The sequence below is a fragment of the Xyrauchen texanus genome, chromosome 9 (assembly GCF_025860055.1).
Source record: "Xyrauchen texanus isolate HMW12.3.18 chromosome 9, RBS_HiC_50CHRs, whole genome shotgun sequence".
In the NCBI taxonomy this organism is placed as follows: domain Eukaryota; kingdom Metazoa; phylum Chordata; class Actinopteri; order Cypriniformes; family Catostomidae; genus Xyrauchen; species Xyrauchen texanus.
This window is the reverse complement of record NC_068284.1, coordinates 646,481-661,360: the sequence shown is the minus strand read 5'-3', so window position 1 is coordinate 661,360 and position 14,880 is coordinate 646,481. Positions and strand designations below refer to the sequence as shown.

Genomic DNA, 14,880 nt, shown 5'->3' with positions numbered 1-14,880 from the left:
GTTAGCCCGTATTATTCAATGTCGGATGCTGGATATTCCTACTTGATCCGGTTTTCAAACATGCGGCGGTCTATTGTCCGTTACTCGAATAATGGAGAAACAAACAAAAATACAATGTCGGTAGTTTTTACAGGTTTATGAGTATAAATAGAGAATATCGTTTACTGTTTTCACGTCTCTGCAAACGTGTGCTAAACATCACATAACACAGAAACTTTGGTGTGTGTGTGTTTTAGTCATTGATGGATTTTATTCTCTTTAAAGTGAATGTTTATAGTAACTCTGCAAATCTCCCAGAGCGCCGCCATGTTTGCGTGACGTCATACAACAGCACCGCGGAGGGGTCATACAACAGCACCGCGGAGGGGACATTCTTAATCAACTGTCATAGAAAACGCTTAATGTTAAAGCAATAGTTCATGAAAAAGTCTTTTTTTTAACATTTTTATTTATCTTTTTTCTTCTGCAGGGCACAAATTAAGTTTTTTGGATTAATATTTTAGCTCGGTTGGTCCTCACAATGAAAGTGAATGGTGACCAGAACTTTCAATGTCCAAAAATCACATAAAGAAAATATAAAAGTAATCCATAAGACCCCGTGTTTAAATCTACATCTTCCAAAGCAGTTTGATAGGTGTGGGTGAGAAATAAATCAATATTTAAGTCCTTTTACAATCAATTTACACTTTCACATTCACATTCATCCACCTTCTTGTTGGGGCTTGTGAAAGGTGGAGATTTAAGGACTTAAATAATAATCGGTTTCTTATAAATATTTACTTTCATATTCACATCTGAAAGTCACGTGGTGGCTGTTTAGTTTCATTTTCACATCTGAAAGTGAGAGTGGAGATTTTAATAAAAAAGTTCTTAAATATTGATCTGCTTCTTATCCACAACTATCTTATTGCTTTTGCAGTCGTGAAAGAAAAATGCATTGTTGCACAGCTGGGTGAATGTATGTACAAAATTCAAATATAGCAAAAGAAGGCATCTAAAGAGAAGAGCTGCAAGTCTTTATAAGCAGCAGCCTTGAAGGAACAAAACCTAAAATTAAACCTTGTTTAATTTGGCCACCACAACAATGTTCAGTGGTTGTATGCATAAAGCTACTTTTACATTTTTGTCTTAAGTTTGTCAAAATTCTAAGAATGACATCATTTTGCATTCGTGTTTTTCAAATTAAACTACATTTAACTCAGCAACCTAAAACTGTACATTTATGACACAAAAGAATCCGTCTGACGCTAGCTGTACATTGGTTACGTTTACATGCACCCTCATAATGCAATTATAATTTGATTAAAGCAATACTGCAATTAAACTGTAGCTCATGTAAACCTAATATTGTGATTATGATATTGCGATTAGGCTAATAATCAGAGTTATACTAATCGCAGTAAGATCTGTGGAGTACTCCTGTTTTAATCGCTTTATACTGGCATGTAAACGCTTTAATCACATTTCTTCCACTCTGACCAAAGTGCACCTGCCCCAGTGCTGCAGACCCAGCAAAGAGGGACGTCCCCGGACGTTCACCAACGTCCACTTAGGTGAATAGATGTTAAAACTGAATTTACCTTCTCAAAAGACTGTTTTCATTTCCCGGAATAACCCTGTGGTGTTTTCTGCACTAATGTTCATAGAGGACCAAATGTGCAAGGCAAAGGCAGAAGTCTAAAGTTCTTTATTATATTACAGTTGTATGTCTCATAACAGTATAACATATATTTAAATACATTGTCATCTTCTCTACCAGTAAATTGTGTTGAGAAACAGTTAGTGTCTTTTGTGTTTTATCTAAATGCTTAGATATTATCTTTGATGATGATCATTAGTTCATCTGTTTAATAATGCTGTTAATAATGTCACTTGTGTGCATGTCTTCATTTCAGAGAGTCATGCATTGCCTTACTCGTGTGTCATTTGCTTAATGCATTAGGAGGTAATAGTTTTTAGACAATAATATTTTTTGCATTTTTTAAACTTTTCGGCAGCAGTTTTGTTAGGGATTGTCTTTGTGGTAAATCCACCCCTAAGAGGCTCAAACACAGTACACATTGGTATTCTTTTGAGTATTGTATTGTAAAAGTAATTAAAGGACATAATGTTTGATATATGGTGGAGTTAAATAGGATAACCTGTTATTTCTGTTATAGAGTTTACATTAATAAGATTTGACTTTGTTATGAAATGACCCAATGTTGAAATACAGTTTCACTGGTAGTGATGTCTTTTCTTTTTAGGTAGGATCTCCTCAACAGAGCCACATCATCACTGAATGGAAATGCATTGATTACAATTTTACAACTTTCAAGCTTTTGTATCTAATCAGAGAGGATTTATAAATGTGTGAGCGAAGCATACATGTTGCAGACTAAAATAACAGATATCAATGTAAATAAATGTTGGTACACCATCACCACACGACTCCAGTCGATCAATTAATGTCTTCTGTAGCAAACCGACAGGTGTAAGAATCAAATTAATAATTAAAACGTTTTTACCTTTAAGTTGTTGTTTCCGCCCAGCGCTGTATTTCTGATTCAATTTACCTAACTCTCGTGTGACACGCGTTCCTCTATTGTGTATAAAGCGCACGCTTCCGACTTCTCTCTTCAATTGCACTCTCAATTGCGCTTACATCACTGATGTGTCAACTTCTAGCAGGAAGTGATTTTTTTTAAGTTAATAAAGTTATAATTATCTATGTATTTTTTACACAAACCTATTGATTTCCTTTAGAAGATATTAATTGATTGAATAGAGTCGTGTGGATTAACTTTATGCTGCCTACATATACCTTTTGGACTGTCAAACCACCAGCAGCCTGATGTCACGATTCCCTTGTTGTCTGCCTTGGGCTTCACTTGTCTTTGTCTAAAACTACACTTCCCATGATCCCCGGCCCTCATCACTGCCAGCCCTGTGTCATTGTGCTCACCTGATCGTCGTTTGTCATCATCATGTCTCCTGTGTATATAAACCCTGTTTGTTCTCCATTCCCTTGTCGATCGTTGATGTTTGTGGACGCCTGTTTCCGTGCTCTTTGTATGTTTATCCTGCCTGTTCACCCTTTGAATGTCTTCCGTGTTTTTGTTTTATTTCCCCATTGCGGGTATTTCCTTTGTTCTGGTTTTGTCTGTTTAGTTTTCACCCTGTCTAATAAAGAAACACTGCAAGTAGATCCTCGCCCCATGTCTGCCTTCATCTACATCCGTAACAGAACGATCGACCCAAAATGGATCTAGCAGTTCCTCAAGGAGCTAACACAGGAGGACTTGTCTGTTCAGGAGTTCACCCACTTCTTCGCCAGCGTGGCCTGTTACACCGGCTGGGATGACAATACCCTGAAGGAGGCGTACCGGTTCGGTGTACCCAAACACTGATGGTGGGAGTTACCGGAGACCGGAGACTACACCTGGCAAGAGTATGTGGGACTCGTCATGGAGGAATTCACTGCTGGGGAACCACATCTCTTGATCCCGGCTCCCGCCTCTGGGCTTTCCTCGCCAGCCACGGTGAGTGAGCCAACCCCCACGCCTGCCGTGGTCAACGAACCAGCGCTGCCAACTTCGTCCGCCCGGAGGAGGAGGAGAAGAGGGAAGGCTTCTGCTCTCCAGCCTCCGCCTTCCACGGCTCCGCCCCCAGAACCTCCCGTGGATCTGCCTTCTATGTCCGACAAACCCGAGCCCACGCATACCACGGCCAACAAGCCAGTGCCTGTAGCCTCGAACGTCAGTGAGCCAGTGCCTGTAGCCTCGAACGTCAGTGAGCCAGCGCCTGTAGCCTCGACCGCCCCAGAGCCAGCGCCTGTAGCCTCGACCGCCCCAGAGCCAGCGCCTGTAGCCTCGACCGCCCCAGAGCCAGCGCCTGTAGCCATGACCGTCCAAGAGCCAGCGCCTCCCGAGCCATCCAGGGCTCCGCCTCCCGAGCCATCCAGGGCTCCTCCTCTCGAGCCTCCCGAGCCTTCTAGGGCTCCGCCTCCCGAGCCTCCCAGGGCCCTGCCTCTCAAGTCTCTCGAGCCACCCAGGGCTCCGCCTCTCGAGCCACACAGGGCTCCGCCTCTCGAGCCTCCCAGGGCTCCGCCTCTCAAGTCTCTCGAGCCACACAGGGCTCCGCCTCTCAAGCCTCTCGAGCCTCCCAGGGCTCCGCCTCAAGTCTCTCGAGTCTTCCAGGGCTCCTCCTCCCGAGCCTCCCAGTGCTCCTCCTCTCGAGCCTCTCGAGCCTTCTAGGGCTCTGCCTCCCGAGCCATCCAGGGCTCCTCCTCTCGAGCCTCCCGAGCCTTCTAGGGCTCCGCCTCCCGAGCCTCCCAGGGCCCTGCCTCTCAAGTCTCTCGAGCCACCCAGGGCTCCGCCTCTCGAGCCACACAGGGCTCCGCCTCTCGAGCCTCCCAGGGCTCCGCCTCTCAAGTCTCTCGAGCCACACAGGGCTCCGCCTCTCAAGCCTCTCGAGCCTCCCAGGGCTCCGCCTCAAGTCTCTCGAGTCTTCCAGGGCTCCTCCTCCCGAGCCTCCCAGCGCTCCTCCTCTCGAGCCTCCCGAGCCTTCTAGGGCTCTGCCTCCCGAGCCTCCCAGGGCTCCGCCTCTCGAGCCTCCCGAGCCACACAGGGCTCTGCCTCTCGAGCCTCTCGAGCTTCCCAGGGCTCCGCCTCTCAAGTCTCTTGAGCCTATCGAGCCACACAGGGCTCCGCCTCTCAAGTCTCTGGAGCCACCCAGGGCTCCGCCTCTCGAGCCTTCCAGGGCTCCGCCTCCCGTGTCTCCTACGGCTCCACATCCCGAGTCTCCTAGGGCTCGGCCTCCCGAGCATCCTGAGCCTCCCGAGCCTCCTACGGCTCCTCCTCCCAGCCTCCCTCTGCCTCCTGAGCCTCCAGAGCCTTCCAGGTCTTCGCTTCTAGAGCCTCCTATGGCGCCACCTCCCTCGGCTCCGCCTCCAGAGCCTTCCAGGTCTTTGCTTCTAGAGCCTCCTACGGCGTCACCTCCCTCGGCTCCGTCTCCAGAGCCTCCTACGACTCCGCCTCCAGAACCTTCCAGGTCCCTGCCTCCAGAGCCACCCGACCCTTCCTCGGCTCCGCCTCCCTCAGCTCCACCTCCGGAGCTGTCTACGACGTGGCCTCCTGAGCAGTCCACGGCTCCGCCTACCTCGGCTCTGCCCTCGGAGTTCCCCATGGCTGTGGTCCTGAGGCCGCCTCCCAGGCCTCCTGAACCTGTCTATGCTCTGTGGCCAGCTCCCAGGCCACCTGATCCAGTCCTCTTGTGGCCACCTTGGACTGCCTGTCTGCCCCCTGTGCCCCCTTGGAGCGCCTGTCTGCCCCCTGTGCCCCCTTGGAGCGCCTGTCTGCCCCCTGTGCCTCCTTGGACTGCCTGTCTGCCCCCTGTGCCTCCTTGGACTGCCTGTCTGCTCTCTGTGCCCCCTTGGACTGCCTGTCTTGTGCTCCCTTGGTCTGTCTTTTTGCCCCTTGTGCTCCCTTGGTCTGTCTGTTTGCCCCTTGTGCTCCCTTGGTCTGTCTGTTTGCCCCTTGTCCCCTCTTTGGCCTGCCTGCCCCCCCACTCCTTGGACGATTCCCTTTTTGTTTTTGAGGAACGTCTGGAAGCCGATCCTTTGAGGGGGGGTTATGTCACGATTCCCTTGTTGTCTGCCTTGGGCTTCACTTGTCTTTGTCTAAAACTACACTTCCCATGATCCCCGGCCCTCATCACTGCCAGCCCTGTGTCATTGTGCTCACCTGATTGTCGTTTGTCATCATCATGTCTCCAGTGTATATAAACCCTGTTTGTTCCCCATTCCCTTGTTGATCGTTGATGTTTGTGGACGCCTATTTCCGTGCTCTTTGTATGTTTATCCTGCCTGTTCACCCTTTGAATGTCTTCCGTGTTTTTGTTTTATTTCCCCATTGCGGGTATTTCCTTTGTTCTGGTTTTGTCTGTTTAGTTTTCACCCTGTCTAATAAAGGAACACTGCAAGTAGATCCTCGCCCCACGTCTGCCTTCATCTACATCCGTAACACCTGATGACACTTGATCTTGCATTGTATGGACACACTGAGCTGAAATCTGCTTATAAAAATCTTATTTCAGTTCTGGTGAAGAAGGAAAGTCATACACATCTGGTATGGCTTGAAGTTAAATCAATCATGAGAGGATTTTCATTTGGGGTTGAACTAACCCTTTAAAAATGCTGCTAAGTTTCTTTAAAATTTAGATTGAATTTATGCCATGCCAGAGTTTTTACACAAAGTCACATGACCTCATTATTTACAGGGACTCTTCTATACTTTTCACAGAAATTTGGCCAACTTACTCAATGCTCTTCTCCCCAGCCTCTCAAAGGCTTGTGTCCCCCACGATACAAAAACATTGTAGGGATAACTAGAATATAAAGTTTGTGAACAAACTTTGATGTTGGCTTGAGAAAGCCCGAACCTTGGACCGGGACTGGAACTCAGTAATAACAATAAAAAAAGATCACAGCAAAAATATGAAATAGATGCAATTACTTAGCTCTCCATGCCATTATACCACTTACGGCATTTTCACTTCATTGTATGTGTTGTAAAAATAAGTGAATGTTAAAGGGATAATTTCCTCACCCTCATGCCATCCCAGATGTGTATGAATTTCTTCTGTAGAACATGAAGATGTTTAGAAGAATATCTCAGCTATGTTGGTCCATTCAATGCAAGTAAATGAGAATCGGTGAGAAACAGATCAAGAAATAAAATATAAATCTCCACTTGAAATCTTCACATAAGCACTCTCCTCTCTTAAGTGTTCTTCTTCTGTTTTTGGTGATTTACATAAGCATATGTAAATGCTGGGTCCTACTGGGCAGGGAGGACAATTTATAGTAAAAAAAATTAAATATTGATCTGTTTCATCATATTCAATATTCATCATTGCTGACGTCACTGGACTTCCTGTTGCTGACGGCACAATGCACGAGTGTTTGTTTGTAGCCTGTGTTACCCACCTCAGGCCAGGGTGGCTTGAGTGGATAATTTAAAGTTGTATAGTTAACTGTAGAAAGAAAGAGAAATATCAAAAAACGATAAGTGGGTGTGTTATGAACGTGTGGAATGCAGGAGAAGGCAGACGGGTGGTTTGGATCCAATTGCGGTTTTATTAAATAATAATAGAAGGAACACAAAACACTGGAACAAAATAAAAGGTCCACGATGGGAAAAGTAACTCAAACACAAACTAACACACAGGTGAAAAGAACACTTACACTGGAACAAATAAAAGGTCCATAATGGGAAAATGAAATTAACACACGAACACAAAACATCCACGAAGGGCAAGGCTATCCTCGAACGAACAAACAAACAAACAAACAAACAAACATGGGAACAAGAGCAGTCATAAAACATTGGAAAACATGAAACATCACATACAACGATCGACGAGGGAAAGGAAAACAAACAGGGTTTAAATACACGAGGTGATGGAACTAAACGATAAACAGGTGAAAACAATGAGTGAGTGCTGGCAGGTGGTGAGGGCAAGGAAAGATGGGAAATGTAGTTTTCTTAGACAAGGACTGGTGAAAACACGGGCCGGACAACAAGGAAACGTGACATGGAGTGTGACATGCTGAGTGAAACAGAAAACACGGGGCGGACAACAAGGGATCGTGACAGGGTGCAAGCTCTGGCAGCGTTTAATTGAATCTGCTCATAATAGATTTTCTTCCAGTTAAATTTAAAAGAAATAGTATCTTAATTTATCCAATGCATAAGCACTCTTGACATTCACGGTAGTTTCTGTGTTACATGTCTGGCTTAAGCAGAAACACTCATTAACATAACATAAACCGTCCAAGTTCAATGCACACATTTTCAATAGCCTTTTCAAGTTCCAGGTGTTTTTGTGCATTATTTCTGTCTCATTAGTGTTTCAATACCATACAATATGATCTGTAATATTACATTGTCGTAATAGTCTGTAAAGAAATATACATATACTCAGTTCACACATTTTGCATTTTTCTTGTAAATATTAATAACACTGGTTGTGTTTACATAACTGTTAGAATAAAGATTAATTCCATTTACACATTGAATTCCATGTCACATTGACCACGTTTCACACAATGAGGCTGCCATCTTTGATCTAACTCATTACACTCCACGCCATGTTGGCTCTGCACCACTAACAGTAATTTCAGTTTAACTCTCTCACGTTTTCATTAACATTCCATCTCCTTTTACAACATTTTAAAACTACATTTCATTCATATCTTTTCAAAGATTGGAACATTCAAACCCTTATCTTTGATTACTAATTTTTCTTAAATGCATGAATCCAACAATAGCTGAACATAGACATTAAATCAATGTTTTTACACAGAGAAAGAATATCTTAACACATTCCCTGCACACTCTGATACATACCGTTTACTTTCTAATAATTAATTTACATTCTTAACCCATTTGCTCACCTGTAGAAAAAAAGAGAAATATCACAAAACGATAAGTGGGTGCAAGCTCTGGCAGCGTTTAATTGAATCTGGCCAAATCATGCAACACCTCTTATCATGCAAAGCGCCCTCTACAGGAGGCCATAACAATTTACACTCAAATCTCTTAATTCATCCCATACGCTCAATAAACCCCAAAGCCCAGAAGAACTTGATTTAATAACCAAAAATATAAATATAGTCTTCTCTAGCACTCTTGATAGTGTCGCCCCACATCGATTAAAGAAAGTGAAAGAAATAAGCCCTGTACCATGGTACAATTATCCAACTCATGCTCTCAAGAGAGCAGCTTGGAAAATGGAGCGGATGTGGAAGATTACAAAATTAGAAGTATTTCGTGGTGCATGGAAGGATAGTGTCTGTAGTTACAGACAGGCACGAAAAGCTGCCAGGTCAACATATTTTAGCAAACTCATAGAAAATAACCACAACAATCCTAGATGTTTATTCAGTACTGTGGCTAAGTTGGTTAGGAATAAAGCCTCAACAGAACCAGATATTACTTCGCAGGACAAGAGTAATGACTTCATGAATTTCTTCAGATAAAATTAAAATAATCAGAAATAAAATTGGAATTATGCAATCATCTGTCATAGCCAGAGATTTTGCCGGGGCTTCAGCCCCGAATGTTTTGAGTGTAGCCCTGAATGTATTTTGAAAAGTTGACTGACAAATATGAAACCGGACAAAAGCCTATGTAAACCCCCGAAATCATAAGTTGCCTTATTTCATTGTGCTTTGGCTTTGCACATACTGCATACAGCCTGTAAAAATAGACATAGACATAATCTAGCCTATAGAATAAGTTCCTTTGCTGTCGGTAGCCTATGGGCGACTCCGTTTCTTCCTCTCTGTTGAATATGCAGCAGGTAGAGGAGGAGCTTGCACAGTCGTTGACATCAACTAACGTTACTTAGTGGCAAGTTAATGGCAGTTAGCAGGAAAGACAGCAAAAATTAAGCAAATGAGGCTTTGGGGATTTTTCCGAAAGAAGTCAGTGGGTAAGAATTCACATTTGTTTTTGTCCTTAAAGTCTGAAGATCATCATCTAGCTGGCTTTCACCCACAGTAGGCTAAACCTCAAGAGTTGTAGCCTCTAAACTCCTTGTATAGATTGACGCAACTTGGTAGCTCTGAGTTAATGCAGTCGCCTTTCACGCTAAAGACCGCGGTTCGAGCCCCTTTTGGAGTGTACTTTTCTTGTTTATCAGGTGTTGTTTTCGCTAAGGATAACCAATAAGCATTAACATAAAATGTATGTGTGACTTGTTTTGTGATATTAGTTTGTAGTAAATATACACTTTGATTTGATTAAATGGTTTTGTAGAGATGAGCTACAGACTGAGGAGCCAGCAGCAGCAGCAGCAGCAGCTGTGCCAGAATCAGGCATGGAAACTGGTAACAATTAATCAGTCACTTTACTTTAGAGAAAGTTAAAAGTGAAACATTGTTTATCCCAATGATCCTAATGAAAGGATTTTGACAGATGAATTATTCTCATAGAGATGATGAGAATTATATACAGTTCGATGCCATGGTGTGTCAATGAACTTAGACTAAAGTCATTCATGTATTGCTTTAACTTAGGATCTTATACATCATTTTGACTATTTATGTCAACAAGTATAAATTATTTATATTAAATATTTTTTTACCTCACTTTACTCACTATAATATAACTCTTTTGTGATTACTTTATTGTAATGTACATGAAAATTCAAGAATCATGATAGATCTTAGGGATCATGACTGATCTGCTCTTCCCAATACATTTTCTTCAGTGGTATTGGTCTACAATTTGACATATGTAGCACTTGATGAATTAGTTGTTTGAAGCTGATTTGCAATACGTTATGTGCTGTATCTGTTCTTTTGCATCACAGATGATTCAGGGAGGAGAGAGGATGAGTTAGTCGAGGATAGTACTAGAGTGGAAGATTTAGGAACTGTAGAAACAGGCCCAGCCAGAGCAAAACTCAAAGAATACCCTCTCACCAGCTTTGGACTACAGAGAAGTGGTTGCTAGTGTGAAAATAAAATTGTCTGGGCTAAGCCCCGCATGTCCTTCAATGCTGGAAACGCCTCTGGTCATAGCACCTTAGAAAACAGTAGTTTTGGCAAGTTGTTTAGGACAGCTCATTTGAGCTTGACACAAGTAATTTTTCCAAACCTTGATTATTGACAGATTGCTTCACTTTTAATTGACTATATCACAATTCCAGTGGGTCAGAAGTTTACATACACTAAGTTAACTGTGCCTGTAAGCAGCTTGAAAAATTCCAGAAAATGATTTCAAGCCTTTAGGCAATTAGCCAATTAGCTTCTAATTGGAGTCAATTGGAGGTGTACCTGGGGATCTATTTTAAGGCCTACCATCAAACTTAGTGCCTCTTTGCTTGACATCACGGGAAAATCAAAAGAAATCAGCCAAGACCTCAGAAAATTAATGTGGACCTCCACAAGTCTGGTACATCCTTGGGAGCCATTTCTAAACACCTGAAGGTTCCACGTGCATCTGTAAAATCAATAGTATGCAAGTATAAAAACCATGGACCACACAGCCATGATACCGCTCAGGAAGGAGACGCATTCTGTCTCCTAGAGATGAGCGTAGTTTGGTGCAAAAAGTACAAATCAATCCCACAACAACAGCAAAGGACCTTGTGAAGATGCTAGAGGAAACAGGTGGACAAATATCTGCTCACAAAGGAAGATGCCATTGCTCCAAACTGCCATAAAAAGCCAGACTACACAGTTTGCAAGTGCACATGGGGACAAAGTTCTTACTTTATGGATAAATGTCCTCTTGTCTGATGAAATGTTTTTTAACTGTTTGGCCATAATGTCCATTGTTATGTTTGGAGGAAAAAGGGTGAGGTGTGCAAGCCGAAGAACATCATCCCAACCGTGAAGCATGGGGTTGGCAGCAGCATTTTTTGGGGGTGCTTTGCTGCAGGAGGGGCATCATGAGGAAGGCAAATTATGTGGATATATTGATGAAACATCTCAAGACATCAGCCAGGAAGTTAAAGCTCGGTCTTAAATGGGTTTTCCAAATGGACAATGACCTCAAGCATACCTCCAATGTTGTGGCAAAATTGCTTATGGACTACAAAGTCAAGGTATTGGAGTGTCCATCCCAAAGCCCTGACCTCAGTCCGATAGAAAATGTGTGGGCAGAATTGAAGAGGCGTGTGCAAGCAAGGAGGCCTACAAACCTGACACGGTTACACAAGTTTGGTCTGGAGGAATGGGCCAAAATTCCAGCAAGTTATTGTGAGAAGCTTGTGGAAGGATACTCAAAACATTTGACCCATGTTAAACAATTTATAGGAAATGCTACCCAATACTAACAAATTGTATTTAAACTTTTGACCCACTGGGAATATGAAGAAAGACATAAAAGCTGAAATAAATAATTCTCTCTACTCTGACACTTCACATTCTTAAAATAAAGAAGTGATCCTAACTGACCTAAGACAGGGAATATTTTCTACGATTATGTCAGGAATTGTGATAAACTGAGTTTAAATGTATTTGGCTAAGGTGTATGTAATCTTCTGGCTTCAGCTGTACACAGAGCATCGTAGAGTGCCCTAGAGCTGTCACAGAAACGTATATACTTTTATCTAACACATAGCTTTCTTTGGTTAATTATAATAATAGTGCACTACATAGTGGATAGGGGCTACACAGCTGACTTTTCAGTACTCACTAATCTCACTGTCACTCAACATGTCAGTTGTTTTACAATCTACAACTTATTTATGAGAACCCCTCATGGATCTCTCCACTGCAACACATGAATGACACTAGATGTCTGCTTAGATATTTCAAAGGCACATATTTAATAGGGCACGGCAGAACTTTGGGCTCTCTAGCGACATCTGTGGTTAAAACCTAAAATGCAAGCAATTTGCAGAGGAATATTTTACATGAGTTGTGCTTCAGCACTGCTATTCTGTGCAGATGATTCTCATGGTTTGAGGTTAACTGGACATTGCCTGTGATCACTCTGATATATTCATCTTGGAGTCATAATGTGCTATTTTCAAGTTAATAGAATGTTATTCGCTTAAACATTTATAACCAAAATATTCCTTGCTTTAAAGAAGATAAACAACACTCTTACATATTTTAGAATGATTATTTAAGTGTTTTATCAACTTGTGCTGTACTACACATCAATTTAAGATGTGAAACGCTTGACATGGCATGAGTTCATTTGAATACACTTCATTTTTCTATTGTAATCTTCACCCTCAGTGGACAATGTAAGTAAACTGTAATACTACAAAAGTAGGTATATGGTCTTCAAACAATAAGATCATGCTTTACCTATTCCTGTAGCTCAACAGGTAGAGCATGGAACTAGCAACACCAATTTCATGGGTTCAATTCCCTGGAAACACAGAAATTGATCAAATGTATACCTTAATGCACTGTAAGTCGCATTGGAAAAAAGCTTCTGCCAAATGAGTAAATGTAAAATATAGAAGACTGTAATCTAAAACACAGAAAGAGGATTTAAACATGATAGGTATGAAATATGAATTATTAAACATGAAAAAGAAATATACAATATAACAATTACAATAATAAACAGTTTTCTTATTCATTTCTTTGGAAGTCAAGTCAATTTTATTTGTATAGTGCCTTTCACAACACACATCGTTTCAAAGCAGCTTTACAGAAGATCAGGTATTAACAGTAATGTCTATAAAGTCGATGAATCATCATTGTGTAATTAGATAAAATACAATTCTTAATCGTGTTTAAAAATTATTAAATAATAATTGTATTAATAACCCCATTGAGCAATTTGTAGGCGACTGTGGCAAGGAACACAAAACTCCATAAGATGTAGATTAATGGAGAAAAATAACCTTGGGAGAAACCAGACTTACTGTGGGGGCCAGTTCCCCTCTGGCTAACATCATGAATATAATGTAAATATTACTTGTGTATAGTTCAAATCATGGTTTAAAATTATTAAACTAAGTAAGGGTTAAGGGTCATTGTTTAAACATTGATTGTGTTTGAACTGTAAGATTAATGACCAAAGTCTTTGAAGTCAATCTTGATTAATTGCAGAAGTTCACATAGATGCAATTGTCCTTGTTAATTGGCTGATGAAGGCTTTTGTTGGCAATTGTTCGTCTATGCATGCCATTATAAGATTGTAGTCCATCAATAGACTGAGGAGATGCAGGTTGGAGTTGGCATCATTTCATCCTCTGAAGTCCGTCATAATAGACTGAAGTGATGTTTGGCTGGCACCGGCTGCATTTAGTCATCATCATTCAGCGACACGTAGCAGTGGAGCCCAACATGAAGCAGGAATGGATCTGGATCCAGCTGGTTCTGGTGACCTCATGATAGGAGTCCCGGGGTTGAGACAGGGAAACAAATAAAATAATATTAGCATAGATGCCATTAAATTTAGTGCAGAGTTAGAGATCATGCTCAATGTTTCTGGTTTCTGGTTCCGGAAGTTTTACAAGAGAGATGGTTACATGCTAAAATGAATATGTACACTACTGTGCTATGAATTCTGTCAGCATTCGGCCGGGGTTTTTCCGGTTTTGGCCACTAGAGGCCCCCATGATGCCTTTTGTCTGATCCAGTTATTATTTGCACCTGTGCCTCGTTTCCCTTGTATGTATTTAAACCCTTAGTTTTCCTTAGTTCTTTGCTCTGTTTTTGAATGTTAGCACCCAGCCTCAGTGAAGCTGTGAACGTTTGTGGCTCCAGTTGGATTCTCTTGTGGTACTCATTTATTTTTTGGATTATCTTTTGAGGCCTTTTTTCTGCTGTACCTTCTTACCTTGTGGATTTACGTTTTGACTTGGTTTATTACCTTTTTTCCTGGAATGACTTTTGACATAGGGCGGCACGGTGGTGCAGCGGTTAGCACTGTCGCCTCACAGCAAGAAGGTCGTGGGTTCAAACCCTGGTTGCCCCGGCCTTTCTGTGTGGAGTTTGCATGTTCTCCCCGTGTCTGCGTGGGTTCTCTCCAGGTACTCCGGCTTCCTCCCACCATCCAAAAGACATGCAGGCTAGGTTAATTGGTGTCTCCAAAAAACAATTGCCCTAGGTGTGGATGTGGAGGTGAGTGTGAGTGTATGTGTGTCCCTGCGATGGACTGGCGACCTGTCCAGGGATGGATGGATGGATGGATGGATGGACTTTTGACATTGTGGATTTATATTTTTTGCCTGAAGATCTTTACTTTTTACATTATTAAAACAACGTCTCTAGTACTGCTGTGTCTGCCTCATCTTCTTGGTTCTGCCGTCTGACTAGTGGCTCAGTTTGCTAAGTGACTATTTCTCACACCAGAGACCCGGGTTCGAGAGTGGGTCCTGACAAATTTGGTACATTATAAACATTTGGAGATGAGT

At 42.3% G+C, this 14,880-nt stretch overlaps 1 protein-coding gene across 1 annotated transcript in view; it reads right to left on the bottom strand.

Annotated features, from left to right (window-relative positions):
- Positions 1–14,880, bottom strand: part of LOC127648948 (oocyte zinc finger protein XlCOF6-like) — a 273,047-nt gene that overhangs the window by 62,199 nt on the left and 195,968 nt on the right. The gene's annotated exons all lie outside the window — the stretch shown is intronic.